General features: G+C 40.5%; 1 long non-coding RNA gene across 3 annotated transcripts; it reads right to left on the bottom strand.

Moving 5' to 3' along the window:
- Nucleotides 1-10,718: 10,718 nt before the first annotated feature.
- Nucleotides 10,719-13,635, bottom strand: LOC147880597 (uncharacterized). Of its 3 annotated transcripts, none has more exons than XR_015540525.1 (3): nt 13,282-13,635; nt 11,139-11,284; nt 10,719-11,022 (listed from the first exon to the last, which is right to left on the bottom strand). It is a non-coding gene; the product is annotated as an uncharacterized LOC147880597 (long non-coding RNA). The 3 variants fall into 3 exon arrangements; XR_015540526.1 differs by having other exon boundaries at nt 11,157-11,284; XR_015540524.1 differs by having other exon boundaries at nt 10,726-11,284.
- Between the last annotated feature and the right edge of the window lie 1,846 nt (nt 13,636-15,481).

Here is a 15,481-nt window from a genome sequence, read left to right as displayed (position 1 = left end):
CCTCCCTACCATACTGTCTTTTGAGTATTATAATAATTCAATCAATTTAAAAGACTTTCCCTAATCTTTATAAATCCCATATTTGAAGCTCTCATATAACAATGTATACCATATTCCTTGGATGAGTAGGAAAAAGATATTAGAAACCTCATACTTGAAGCCATTATAATCGATCATAAATTAATCTCTAATACATTATCAAATATGGGAAGGCAAGGTAGGGATTTTAAAAATATTCCCACTTCTCTAAACCTAAGTACTTTTAAGTAAATGTGGTCTCTACAAAACTCCTTCCTACCATAATATGAATTAGGGAGAAGTTGTAACTCTCATATACATCTTGAAATTTTTAATTTTTCTCTTTTATGACTATACAAAGTATAATTTTAAGCCAACCATTGCATAGATCATTAAATTTTGAACATTTTTCCTTTTTACAACTCCTCAATCCGAGCTAAGGAGCAAAAGTTATGACCCCTTCTACGTAGGCTCTCCAAGGGTATTTCGCCGGCAGAATAGGGTTGGGGCAAGCTCTTCAAACCATATTCCTCTGGCAAAATACACTTAGAGGGTCTATTAAAAAGGCACTATTTATTTTTCTTAGTCATTCCGAGGAACCGTAAAGAGGATATTTGCTCAAAATTTCATGATCCAAGCAATGGTGAAAGGAAAAGAAAGAATTTTTGAAAGTCATAAAATAAGTCACCACTTGGACATTATATATGTATATTATATAAAGGTATATTTATATATATACCTATTTATCAATGTTTCATATTTACTTACATATTCCTTGAAATAATTTGATATTTTGTACCCCAAAAATGACTTGAGCCTATATATTTTGACCCCTCCCACCTTTTGTCCGCTCGTCGCTCGGGGGACTTTTGCTCAGAACATGGAAACCCCCCTTTTCTACTGCATTGGGAATGGCCAAAAAAGGAAAAACTCATGTAGAAAATATAATACAACATTGGGTATGGTCAGATGGTGCTACCTCAACAAGTGGCTCCAGTGAGGATGAATCCCTCCGTATCCACCATCGTGAAATGTGGTTGGAGCAAAAAATCAAATGTCTGTGTGATCGATGTCGAGGAAACATATATCATGCACGCAGGATTACACTCAATCATATCTCAAAGTATGGAGAATGGGATGTGACCGTAAACAGGGTAAGGGTTTGTAAGTTAAGGTTGATTGAGATACCTATGGGTGTTCATATGTTTGAGTTATGATCCCGTTTTAATTTGATACAGGATGCAGTGCCACACCCACACATGTTACTCTATGCCCGTCGTGAGGAGACGAAGCATCAGCGATATGAGGTGGGATCTTCAGGAGGGGCCGTTACGGATGCATGGAGTGATGGTGATAGTAGCCCTCCGCCATTACCTCATGAAGCCGTGGAGGAGGAGGTGTTTGATGATATGGTGCGGGATTTATATGTCCATCAAGGGAGGGATAATAGCATGGAGCAGGATGATCTTTTTACCGCAGCATCGACTCCACTGTTTGAGGGGTGCACATTCTCTATTCTACGTGCCTCCCTTGAGTTACTAAACTTGCAAACCATCTATGGATGGAGCAATGCAAGTTTGAATGCATTACTCAAGTAAGCTTTAAAGTCGATTTTGCAAACATGGTGAATTATGCGCGTGGGTCAATTACTCGAATGCTTTTCCTCATTTATGGTCTTCACGTGCAGGCTATTGTTTAAAATGCTTCCAAGGGAGAATAAATTACCAACCTCAAGAGATATGGCAAGGCAACATGTGACCTCTCTTGGAGGATTAGATTACAAGCGCATCCATGCATGTGTCAACGATTGCATTTTGTTTCGTGGACTACATAAGGATGCAAGAGAGTGTCCTACTTGTGGAGAGGCAAGATATAGAGTAGATCTCAAAACCTTGGATGTGCCTCATAAGGTATTGCAACATTTTCCCATAATCCCTCGCATCCAACATATGTTCAAGTGTAAATCTATTGCAGAGCTCATGTCATGGCATTCCTCCCATCGATCAACCGATGGCAAGTGGAGAACTCCCGCGGACTCTCCTGCGTGGAAGCATATTGAAGACACATGGCCAAGCTTCAAGGAAGAACCTAGGAGCTTGAGACTTGGATTGGGTATGGACGGTGTGAACCCATTTGGTCTCAAAAGCACGTCTTACAGTGTATGGCCAGTGGTATTGGTGAATTACAATCTTCCACCCTCTATGGCTATTAAGAAAGGACATGTCATGCTGTCCCTTCTAATTCCAGGGAAACATAAAGTCAAAAACCCTTTGATTGATGAGCTAGAGATACTTTGGAGAGGTATCGAGGTGCATGATGTGAGTAGGCCTCCCTCGTCACCAGACTTCAACTGCAAAGCAGTCTTGATGTGGACGATGCATGACTTCCCAGGCTATGGCGAGTGTTCAGGTAAGCATTGCATTTTTTAATTATGAATAGGCAAAGGACGTGGCACCCTAAACCCACCTTCCACTCTTAATTGCATCTATTGTTTCAGGTCTCACTACATCGGGTTACCATGCATGTCCTGTTTGTGGTCCTTCGCTAGTTGCCTCACGGGCAGACGCATTGAATGAGGTCATCTATGAGAATCACCATCGATTTCTCCCACCTGATCATCCTAGATATGTTGCCCCTTGGAATGAAGTCCTCCCACAATCACTCACCGTGGGAGATTGGATGAGAATTTGGGACGGTCCCACAATCACTATTAAGCACGCAAAAGAGGTTGATACTATTACGCAACTCCGTGTCTATTACTTTGTTGCGTCCTTTTCCTTGAGGCACAATAGAGGTCATCCTTAGGTCTTCATCATCTCTCCATAGTCATGGGAGAGAGCTATCCACATCAACAAGAAACTCAGAAATATATACAAGTGACTCTTGTACCAACCAACCCTCGGCCATGCTACCTTCAGGTCTTGCATTTTGTCTCACGAAGCCCTTCAACGTCTTCATGAAGCGCTCGAGGAAGAACAACCATCGTGCATATATAGTACCGCATATAGCAATCTCATCCACCAAATGTACTATGAGATGTAGTTGGCTTGTGAGAATAGAATGTGGAAATGTCTCCTCCACTAAACAAACCACCTCCACTGACATAACTTGAGCATTCTCAAGCGTGGTGGGATCTATTTCCTTTGAGCTCACATACCTCACAAGCTCGCCCATCTTGTAAATACAATCTTTCATGTCCTTTGATGCACTACGTGAAATGCTAGTAGGTAGTATGAACTGAACCTGCGATGAGGTGGTTGATTAGTTGCTTATAGCTATTCACTCACAAATTTGAAAGGAAAAAGATATTATGCATATAAAATACTTACTTGGAGCATCTTGTGCCAATCATGAGATTTCAAGCCATATAATTGCTCTACACCTCTTTTCTTGCTCTTTGTAAAGGCTCCCTTCAAACACCTCATGCATCCAGTGGGAGTACGAATTGTAGTAATAGCGTGCTTCACCGTCGCCATCTCTAGCTTTGATAACATCCACGATGCACGAGGTAAAAAAACACGCCCATTTGGTCTCTCTTGAGGCCAAGCTTCATGCATCCTCCCTGTGGTACGTAGATCCTCCCTTATGCCTGCCAAATCTCGTGTCCCATTCAAATGCTCCCAAATGGTAGATGCCACATTCTTGAAGATATGCATGGGATTGAGCAGGTGATTGATCTTGAGGTGGGACCAATATGGTAAACGATAAAAGATGGAGTATCTAAACAAAATAAAGTGTTAGCGTGCAATCTTTACTTTCAACCAATATAGCCAATCTTTACTTCCAGCCAATAGTTACAAATCCTTACCGGCTCATGCCAAGTGAAGATGGGTGACAAGATACGAGGATGCAAAGGCAAGAAGACAAGAAGAAAGGGCCCTCTTTCGTACACACCACGGATCTCGTGTGCCATACCCTCAGCATCTAAGAGCACTTCCAAAGGATATTCATGTGGATTGGCTACTTGATGAAATGGAGAAAGCAGAGAAAGACGAGGGGATGCATATCACAATGAAAGAATGGGAGTATGCTAGGGGATGCATGAGCAAGGTCGGTATATAGAATGTTATGCATAAGTTAGGAGCTTTTTATAATTTAGATTGCTTATTTAATTGATTTTTTCTTGGTGTAGTGCACTATGTTCAATGCTATATGGTGTGAGGGCAAGCATTTTCGAACACAATGGATTGATGATAAGAGAAACACACAAGATTGCGGCGTCATTGCTAGCTTTGAGGGAGCCAATGGAGCCATGGATGATTATTGTGGCATAATCCAAGATATCATTATGCTTGACTTTCGACGCTTCTTTGTGTATGCTTTGGATGTAAAGTGGTTTAAGGATGTGGTGGAAAGAGGCCCTAATGCAACAATCAAAAGCCATGCAAGTGGCTTTGTAACTATTGACTCCACAAAGTTTTGGCAAAGTAGGAAGGACACACTAGTACTACCGCAACAATGTGAACAGGTACTGTGCACACACATAAAAATACTCGCTTTTAAATATTTGATGCAAGAAAAGTAACATGATTGTATTTGTGTTTGAATTAGGTTGTCTATCAACCAATGGTGGATAATAATAGATGGTGGCATGTCATACCTATTATGCCACATTCCAAAGTGATATATAGTACATTTACTAATATGGAGCGTATGGAGGATGATCATGGCCATGGACGTGATGATGACCGTGATACAAGAGAGGAGGATGATCATGAGATAGGAGATATAGATATTGAGGCCGGCATTACCCGTGAGGACGAGCCTACCATTGGAGATGTTGATTTCGATGAGCACATGAGTGGCACAAGTAGTAGTGGGTTGAATGTATTTGTAGATCTAAACACTTGTTTGGATTTTGAAGTAGATAGTTTGGCAAGGGTTGATCTCATTGAGGATGAGATTGAACCGTAGCCCCACAATTGATATTGGCAAAACTATTTTACATATTGTCTCATTCTCCTCATTTCACTTAATTCTTGTATATGTGGGCTTGCAAAAAATTATGTGCTTTGGTAATCATGGGCAATGTTTGGAAAGCAATGATGTACACCAAAATCTCACTTTCTGTATTCTCTGGAGCGCGTCTATTTACGCGTCTAAATGCGCGTCTGAGTCTCAGTGTAAACGCGCAAATAAACGCGCAAATACACGCACAAATAGACGTACACAAGGATTAAGAACTCCCATGGGTTCACATGGATTGAGAGCACCTTCTCTTTTAGGCCATCATGGATTGAGTGCACCCCCAAGTGGGCATGGTTTGAGCGCCCCCCAAGTGGGCATGGTTTGAGCGCACCACTCCCAAAAAAATGACCTCTATTGGCTGCAAGTGCATTTCCTCTTGAGTCTTATGAGGATGTTGTCGAGGAGACTCCATCTATTGCACAAGGGAAAAAACGGAGTAAACAGGGATCAAAGGCTCTAAGGAGAGTATAGCCATTGGATATCATTGAAATCCCAACCAGTGGTGAGCTGCAAGTACCAGGAGTTGACATTGGAGATGGCACCTCAGATACACAACAAAATAGAGTCCGAGCAAAGGTACAACGAGATAACCTTGTGGATCAACAGACTTTCTTCTTGCACATCGATCATGTTATTAGACCTCCTATTGATCCTAGGACTAGCCTTCAGCCATTTGAGGTGCAAAAAATACATCCTTTCCATATTGAGAATTTGAAGTCACGAATGAAGGACAATCCGCATGCACAAGTTGTGAACTACATTGTGCTCGTGGATCCAAAAGCTTGTCCAGACAAGGCATCTTTTGATCATCGAAAAGCAAATGATTATAATTACTTTGTTCTTCGAGGCTTCCATTCACTAGAGGCAAAAAGGCAATTGAATATTGAGTTTCCATGCAACTCTCATTACAAGACATGTAATTGTATAGTTTATGCTGGTTTGACTGATTCGAAGGCAAACTTACTGGCTTTTGATCACAATAATGACAATGAGTATAGGAAGTCCATGTCTTGGATAGAACGGGTTCGTTTCTATCACAATGAGTTCATTACGAAACTCAATGAGGATCGTTCTTTGATCACTCCAGAGTTTCACTTGTCTTTGTTGAATGAGACTGGGATTTTCGCAATAATTAAAGATCCGTCAAGGCCAAGTGACAACTTCAGATCATGGGACGGGATGTTTCAAATTGCATTTCATAGTAGTGGAGAAGTTTGGGATTTGATAAATGCAATTTTTTCCAAGTGGGAGAAATTTGAAATTTAAAGGGCAGAAAAAACTCATACCTAAAGGAGTCAAGAAAGAAACCCAGACATTGAAGGCATTACCTAAAGAAATTTAAGCCATAGCATGGAAGAGCATGCAGGGAATTAAAGATGAGATTCTAATTAAGTCTGTGCTTAGCAGAGTGGTGTCTGGGGATCTCTCTTTGGATGAAATGGGCAATGAATTTGATGAGTAAGTAAACTTCTCTCTTTTGCATCATGCCTCTCCTTGATTTTGCATTAATCTCTTTACAAATAATGTTTCAATAGACTTTGTTTCAATTGTAAAAGTGAGAAGAATTTTACATGTGTTTTCAATGTAGGCATAAAATATACATGAGAATGCAGGAAGCAATGATCTGGCAATTGAACATGCCAGATTGGAATGCTATTCAGGAGGAGTATCCAGAGAGTAGTAGGATGGAGAGCTTGGCTCCATATTTCAATGTATTCAAAAGCATGGTATGTCAAATTTGGTATACATATTCTAATGGAATTTTTTCTATCGAATTGTAGATTTGAATGTTGAAAATATTGAACTGTTATTTTGACAACAACCTTTAGAAAAGAGGCAAGAAGGGATCTGAGAGTAGTATGATGCTTGCAAGCTTTAAGCAGTTGATTGACCAGGCTGCAAAAGAAAAAGAGCATCGAACTCAACAACAATCTATCACTCTTAGTGATGACATGTTAGAGTTTGACAGGGGGGAAAACCATCCACCAAACTTTTATCGTGTGCTCAATGGAGATTGCAATGAATATTCGAAGATAGTTCCAAAGAATGAGTACACGGTCATCATTGTAGACATACCATATGGATTTAATATTCTCGAATCCACCTTTGATGAGGTCCCTTACAAAGCAAAGGAGCTAATGAGTCTTCTTGACTAGTTCATGTCAATTACATCGGCAATGCTTTGGCGTGTCGTAATTTTTCATTTAGACTTGCAGTTTGGGGCAGTGATGAGTGTCATCAATGATAAATGTGCTAGACATGACCACCTTTATTGGTGAGTGCAGCAATGAAATGCAAATATTTTTTTGGGTCAATTATTATTGTTATAATTGTATTTCCTTTTGATAAATTTAAAACTTATTTTTATTGCATGTCATAGGATGAAACCCAATGTGAGACAAATGAAAGGACATCGATTCACATCTACTTCAGAAAACATTTCAGTTGGGTATTGGTCTATGGATGGGAAAAAAAATATTGGCCACATCAATTTTCCCTCATCTACTCCATTTACTCCTGATCATTTCATTATTCCAGTAGCTGTGATGAAGAAGCTCAGGCATGTGACCATGGATAAGAATGGGGAGATAGTAAATCCTTATCAAAAACCACAACTCCTAATTAATCAACTCATAGATCTATTTTCAAAAGGGTCGAAATGTAATTACAGTTGAAAAAGATCCTATTCAATGTGATTACATAAAGAAGAGAGTGATTGCTATCCATCACTTGCCTGATGAGCATCAGGAGCTTGGTAAAAGGTGGGAAGTTTCATGCAGATTCGGTGGTAGCCTCATCATGGGAACCCCAACCTCTTGAGATATTGAAACCTAGTTTTACGGAGGCAGGCGAGCTAGTTGATACATGGGAGAAGGAGGTTGTGAAAGAGAAAGTGATTGAGAAACCCATACAGGAAACCCAGATTGGGGAGGGTGATGAAGATGAGGCAGATGACACATATGGGAGAATTGAGTAGACTCTAGTTATGGAATTGTATTGCCAGGTTTTTGTATATGAATGGTTTCAATAGACAAGTGTTCTTAAGACATATTAGAATGTTTATGCTTTGAATGTTTTGAACATTTAGTTGTTCCCATTAATTTGTTGTTGGGGATGGTTATGAAGATGATATAGATGACATATATGGGAGACTTATGTAGACTCCAATTATGGAATTATATTGACAATTTTGTGATTTTGAACTGTTTCAATAGACAAGTGTTCTTAAGACACATGAGAATCCATATGCGTTGAATGTTTTGAAGGAGGCATTTACTTTTTCCCATTAATTTGATGATATTTTTTTACTCTTTCAGTACTTTATGTGATACTACAAAGTTTAACTTAACACTTTTGATAAGGTTATGTTACTACATGCAGGATTGAAAGTTGTATCATGTAGTTTTTCTATTGAAAATAAAAGGTCAAAGGAAGGAAAAAAATTACAGACTTCTTGATTTTTCTAAATACATTGACATTGTCCTTTGTAGTCGAGGTCCTTCATAATTTGCAGGCATTATGTACCAAAATTGATAGGATTTTAAAAGTTTTGAAAACTTCACTATGCAAAATATGACCTTTTTTTGAAAAAGTTATAATTTTAATGAATTTTTGAGGGAATCTTAAAATGGGTACCAACGTTACATACCTGAATTAGATGTTACACTGTTGAATGCTCCTATCGATTCTGAGACCACGGCTTGTATTCTTTGCTTTGATGGCAATATTTGAATAAATGCATCTACAACTGCTACTTGTTTGCTCCTCTGCAAGGAGTCCTTTTTCTTCACATTTTTTCTCCCAACATTGAAAAATTTATTTCATTCTCATTTGATAGTGTGCCATTTCTTTCCTCACCCCATTATTTTCTCCTTGTTCGTTGGCCAAGCTTTTCAGCTATCCTACCTCACAGCTTGTATCTAGTTCTCTTGCAATCCATGATCAGTTGCTTCTTGCCATATATACATGATGACACAGTGATGATTAGTAAACCACTAGAATAGAGACCAATTAGCTTATAAATCAAGCAGATAAAGGAAGATGACAAGTCCAACTTATTTGAATAAATGAGGAAGATAATATGTTGGAAGAGGTACAATACAGTATAGTAGGTGTAGGGATTACATTTTATGTAGCATATTCAAAATTTATGAGAGTGACAAGCATGAAAATTTAAAATGCGACATGAGAGATATGATACTCCATTGTGATTTCCCCTCTTTGATGATACACGTTAACAAATTGGACATATATGGTCCCCCAAAGCAAGTGCAACATGGCCTAAAATGTTTAAAAAGAAAAATAAGCTAAAAAGGACATGCTAGCATGTTTGATGCTGTGGATTATGAAATGCAATGACATTTGACATGCTTGTGGGACTTATACAAAGGAAGTGCATTGGAAAAGAAGCAATGAAAATTACAAATACTCTTGGATTTATTTGGTTGAATATTTTCTAATTCATCCATTCTATGGTGAATAAAGTCACCAATATGGACAGAGTTGAATGTTGTGAGACCAACATGCACTTGGATTCCATTTTTCAAATCCTTTTTAGTTCTCAACAAATCAAGAAAAAGTTGAGTGTGCCCTTGAATGGATGTGTGTAATTTTAGCACAACATTGGAAGCCCATTAAACCACATCAAATGTTCTCAATTAGGTAGGTTCTTTAGTTGAGGAAAATTTGCACTCTTGAAAGGTGACAAGATGCATGTATGTGTAGAACAAAATTTTGATGTTTTTGAATAAGTTGATGTATCCTATACTATCAAGATCATAGAGTCCAATAGACCTAGCTACAAATACTACAACCCATAAAAAATAAGGCCCTCATTTAAAAAAATCAATATCACCTAGCATTTTCTATGATAGGCATTCACAAATCCCAACTTGTTTATAATAGGAAAAGAATGCTCATATCCCATTTTTTATAGTATTCAAATATACTATATAAAAGCTTGCTCACTAAAGAGAAGGCACCAAATATAATGTAATGATTGATGGTGAGACTTTAAACAAAGACCCAATATATTCAAGAGGCAATTCGGATTATTTGTCCTTCTTCTAATTCAATCAAGAATAAAGCATAATCCTTAGATTTTTAATAAAATCTTAAGATGGGGGACAAGAATAGCCTCAAGAGAAAATGCTCCAATTTAACTAAGTGCCCAAGTTGCAAGGCATTAAGTGCCAATCTTGTGATTGTGTGGGTTGTATCAAAAAATTCACGACAATTTCCATTTAGCATGTATATTGAATCCTCTAGATATACTCCTCTACATTCCAAATTCAATGTTTAATGTTATTCCTCTTCATTTCCATTTTGAGCTCCTCTTTAGGTATATTTGGCTTTGTCTTTCACTATCTCTTAACACTCTTGTTGATTTCATGACTTCAAACATCTTTAATTCAAAAAACCACTTAAACTCACTTATTACGTCATACATAAGATTATCAAAGGCTTAATATCAATTCGAAACACATTATTTCACCATAGAACCCTTTTTACACAAGGGTTCATGTGCTCTTGCTTTGAATCAAGGATTATAATGTGTTTCACATAGTACGCTTACTCATGAGCAAGATTCTAGAAAGTCTCTTGTGATCACCTAGAATGAGTGACAACAAGTTGTATGCTCCATAATACAACAACTAAGCACTCAGAAAACACTTGCAAGATAGTCACAAGATCAACACTTTAATCATGCAATGCCTCCAAGTTATCTTAGCATAGGCATGTCACAAGAATAAACAAATCACCATGAAAGTAGCATTTTAACGAGGCGATGCATCCCAAGGACCATGTACATATCAATAAAGAGCTTAGTATAAAAAGTGGGACTCGAGATCTCGATACCCTGCACAGAGTTTTAAATAGTCTCACTTAGCTTTCCATCTAATATGGAGAATTGAGATGCGATGCACCCCCCAAAAATCGTTCATGATAGAAGAACGTTTAAGCATTTCCGCTCATCGAACCGGCAGGAGATGAGACAGTAGGCCTACTTTCTAAGTTCCTCGGGTTGGAGTAGACCTGCATCAAACAGCAACCACTTGGAAGGGGAATTAGAACAGATTTAGGACTAGCGATTCTATAGAATAAAATGCAGATATGAATAGCATACATGCTTATGGAGGAGAATTATGCACCGAGATTAGAGAGCAAACCCAGTTATCATGCACTCAACAGAATCCAGCCAAGAGACTCGTGATTGGAGGACTGCTTCCTGAGATCAGATATGGAAGTTTTTGAGTCGGGAATTCTACTGGTGTAAGCCACAAGGTAGCCCTTTTGGCTGTAAGCATATTCAAGTAGATAGGAGGTCAGTGAATAGAACACTACTATGGCGAAATCCATGCACCAACTTGCAATAGTATCCAAATGAGAAATGCATTCTTGCCTGAATGAGAGAAACAAAACAGGGATAAATTTAAAAATAACAACAGCAACAAAAAACACAGCCACTTGTCAACCACAAATACAGCAAAGCCAGGTCGATCGGAGGACTGATGTTCGAAACATGGAAGGATTTGAAGTGAGAACCCTATAACAAGATGCTGGCTGGGATGCTATTAAGAAACAACAAAAGCCCGGTGTATGCAACAAGGACAACAAACAACAAAGTCATAATGACGCCTGTAGCTCGAGGTAAAGTTTGAAAACATTTAAGGTGCGAACCCTAGTACCGAAAAACAACACGAGACTTACTAGAACTCTGGTCCAAAAAAGAGCAAGAGTCACGAGGGGAGTACGTAGGTGTTTGGACTGAGAACCCTATGGGATACTCGGGGGCAACAAGGCGAAGAGGGAATAGTAGCATCGACCACAAATACTGGTACAACAATGATGGATTAGGTGGCACAGCATAATCAAAATGAGGGGAGATTGAAGAGGGCCGGGAAAGCCGAAGTTGCAACTCCATGAATTGGACTGATCTATCGACTTGGTTGGCACTGCAGCTGCAACAACAAAAAGAATAAAATGGATATAATAAAGAAGAAGAAGGAGATGAAGAAGAAGAAGAAGAAGAGTAGAGAGCTACGAATAATGACTGTTCAGTTGTTTTTCATACCTTTCAATGGTTTCGGGGCTCTGAAGGTAGCTCCATTGCAGCCAAGCCTCCATTGCTTAACAACTAATTAGCATGGCAGGCAGCTTCTGCAGCATAGCAACCAAAAAAAAGTAGTGGATGACAAAAACCAGTGACAGCCATAGCTCAAATCCGTGCGTATGGCTGGAGAGACAGGGAAGGAGGTAGAGATGGGGACCTTGGAGGGGTGTACGTTCAAGAGGAGGAGCTGCAGGATGATGAGCTCCTCCTCTGGCGACTGATCAGCCTTTGGAGGATGTGATATTGGCACGGCTCAATTGGATCAAAATGCTGTCTTCCAGCATGATGATCGGATTGATCCGACCCAATATCACACATCCACGTGATCAGTCTGAAAAAGTATAGGCGACGTTGAAACGACAACAATCTGAGTTGAAAACATCGTCAAACAACTGCATGAACAGTTGCTCCTGGCAACAGCTTCACATCTCACGATCTCTCCATCGTCAAAGCTTGATTTATCCATGGATGATCCCACGTCTGCAGCCATCCTCCATTCAGCGAGCTTCTCAGACCTTCAAGCTTCTCGCAAGATCCAGGCCTGTTGCTCTTTCCAGCTTGGTTGTCATGCGATCCGTTACTTGTCCCTCCAATCAGCTCACCTTCTCGCTCTTATCAAGCCCTTCAGTGACTCCTCCCGAGCTTTCTGCTTCACAGTGGCCAACAATTCTATCGGGAAAAACCCTCTCCTCAGAGTTCCCTCCCCCCTTCCCCGGCCTTCCAGCACGCCCTTGACGTCCCAGCTCCCACTACATCTGGATCGCATCGCTCGAGCTCTCCACTTGGATCCTCGTTCTCTCTCTCAAGTAGAGCCGCGAGTGAGTCTTTCAAGAACTACTCGAAATTCCACTCGGTTTGTTAAAGAAATCAATTCGGAGGTACGGATCCCTCTCTCTCTCTCTCTCTCTCGCTAGGTCGCTCGCTCCCAGGGAATCCCACGGGAACCAGTTTGCGCAAAGAAGGAGCTCAAGCGTAAATGCGACCTCCACTCCATTGGGCCACGATCTTACCATCCACTACTCTTCCCCTCTAATAAGTCTGAGGTATCCTTGTCGGTCAGTGATGCATCGACGACTACTCCGCTGGCTCGAGTCCAAGACTCCAAGTTCCACCGGGGCCATCCACCCTAAATAGTTTTCCAGGCAAGATGAACCTTTGAATAATTGAAGATGATACCTTACCTGGAGTCGAGCTCGTCGATCCTCAAGCCGCTGCATCCTCCATCGATTTGACGGTACGTACTTCGAATCCGATTCTTGAAAATTGATGCGGGCATAGATCAGTCACCAGTCGCTGTGCACGACTGTGACTTCGAGGGATATCCCATAACTTCCGCATTGAAGTAAAACTGTTGCAAGCTCCCCACGGCCCATGCTTGTGTAATAAGTTGCAACGGAAACTCTCTTCACTCCTACAAGGTTCATGAATCATGATCCATGAACATCTGGTGCTTGCTCGCGCTGCAGATTTGACATGAACATCAGTTTCGTGATGCATTTATGAATTTCTGTGATTTCTTGAACTGCAGGCTTGTCGTTTTTCCCCATACTGTTGCTCGTGACTAGACTACAGCACAATATATCTGTGGTCACTTGGTAAATGCTGGACCGCCTGCTCTCCGCAATCACCGACTTGCTCACAAGCGACGCGAGTGATGGGTGTGTGAAAGGTACGCAGGCCGTGTGTGAACAGGGCACGTCGTCTTCGGCGTGTTGCATCGCTTTTCCTTTTAAGTAACAAGGCACCGGTGACCGATCTCCAGTAAAACAGTCCAAAACACTCTGGCCGTTACTTGTTTCAAGCGGAATCCTCTCCTCCCAAAGTCTCTCATCGAACGGCCTTCGAGTTCGTGCGGGCCAAAATATAAAGGTAGGGTGGCATTGAAAATGAGGATGGGGTGTCCAAAGATTCCCGAGTGCTGCTCGTGGCCTTCTCTAGTAATGGTTGTCAAAGAAAAGCTCGTGAGGCATGCTGCCATGACATGTGGAAACTCACGACTGTGTGGACGTACTAAGGTAGAAAATCAACGTTCTGGATTCGGAGAAGCTCTTTTTCAAAGCAACTTGGCTTGCTGGTAGCTCCAACCATGCTCTACTTTGTCTCTATTTGTCTCTACAACCGTGACCCATCACGCAATCTCCCTCCAAACACCCTGGACTACACCCGTGGACTGTCATAGCGGTTCCCACGCCTGTGTTGTAAGTTGTAAGCTTTTGTTGGAAAACGATACACGCTTACAAAAGACCCGTCAATGATTACTCCCATTTTCTCAACCGTGTCGGTTGCGCAACAGTCCTTCAAACTCTGCAGCCCTGCTTAAAGCTATTCCTTATTTTTTCAGGAACGATCAATCAGTCCTATCACTCGTTGGAACTTGGGAGGCACGTAGAGGTTAAAATTTCATTGCGCATTGATCCAAACTTGTACCGCCCAGAAATGACTGCTACTGCTGCCAGCTCCTGGCTGCATTTGCTCTTATTTAAACAAGGCTAGAGGCCATTTAACGCAATGCATGTATGATATTGATGCTTCTCTGTTTGCGCTTCTGGTTCCTGGGTATGATCTCTGATGGATCCCAAGACGAGGATTCGCAACTTCCTTGGGGAGCAACATGGGGATATGCTCCGTCGATCTAATGGTTCGAAATTCGTGAAACATGAGGACAGAGCGGTCGTCTCCCTCTCCTTGTTCTTCTTCCTTTAAAGATCTCTGCCACACGAGTTCCCAATGGATGAACACCATTGAATGAGATTCAATGCTGTATCTGCAGTCCTCTCTTGACTCTTCTTACAGTTACATCGCCTTTAAGATTTGACGTTTTTCAAAGTTTCTGTCCCACGACCAAATTTCATATGCCCAAAATCTCGATGTATTGATAGATAAATGGAAAACATTGCCCAACCGGGGCCAACCCCTGTTCTTTTGTAGCGAATGGTAATTTGATAGAGATTGTTAGTTTAACTTTTTGGATTGGAAACTTGCCAATCAGACTTACAAAATCCTTTGTAAATCCCAATGAATCCACTCCTTTGAGTACTTTGCATTGTTCGCACATAAGTTTTACGTTCTAATAAAGAAACCTTTCACTTCATAGGTTTTCCTAGAACTTTGCAAGATTAAAAATATGAAAAAATTAGGAAATTTAAAAGTTACAAATACAAATCTCTCAGTAAAACTTAAAGTTTCATACTACATAGTTTGTCGGTTCTCAAAAACACTCATACTGTGGGCCCTCTCTAGGAGAATACTTTTTCTCGAACTCTTTTTTATTGTTGCACACATAGGGACATGTATATGGTCTCTAGTTTTATAACTAGACTACTTGAAGTCTAAGAGCTGGTGCACACGCTCCCATTAGAGAGCAGCTAGTTGCAACCTCTC

This window comes from Dipteris shenzhenensis, chromosome 32 (assembly GCF_047967505.1).
Source record: "Dipteris shenzhenensis isolate YYH24624 ecotype China chromosome 32, Dip_SZ_1.0, whole genome shotgun sequence".
NCBI lineage: Eukaryota > Viridiplantae > Streptophyta > Polypodiopsida > Gleicheniales > Dipteridaceae > Dipteris > Dipteris shenzhenensis.
Note: the sequence above shows the minus strand (reverse complement) of the source record. Positions and strands in the feature narration are given on the sequence as shown.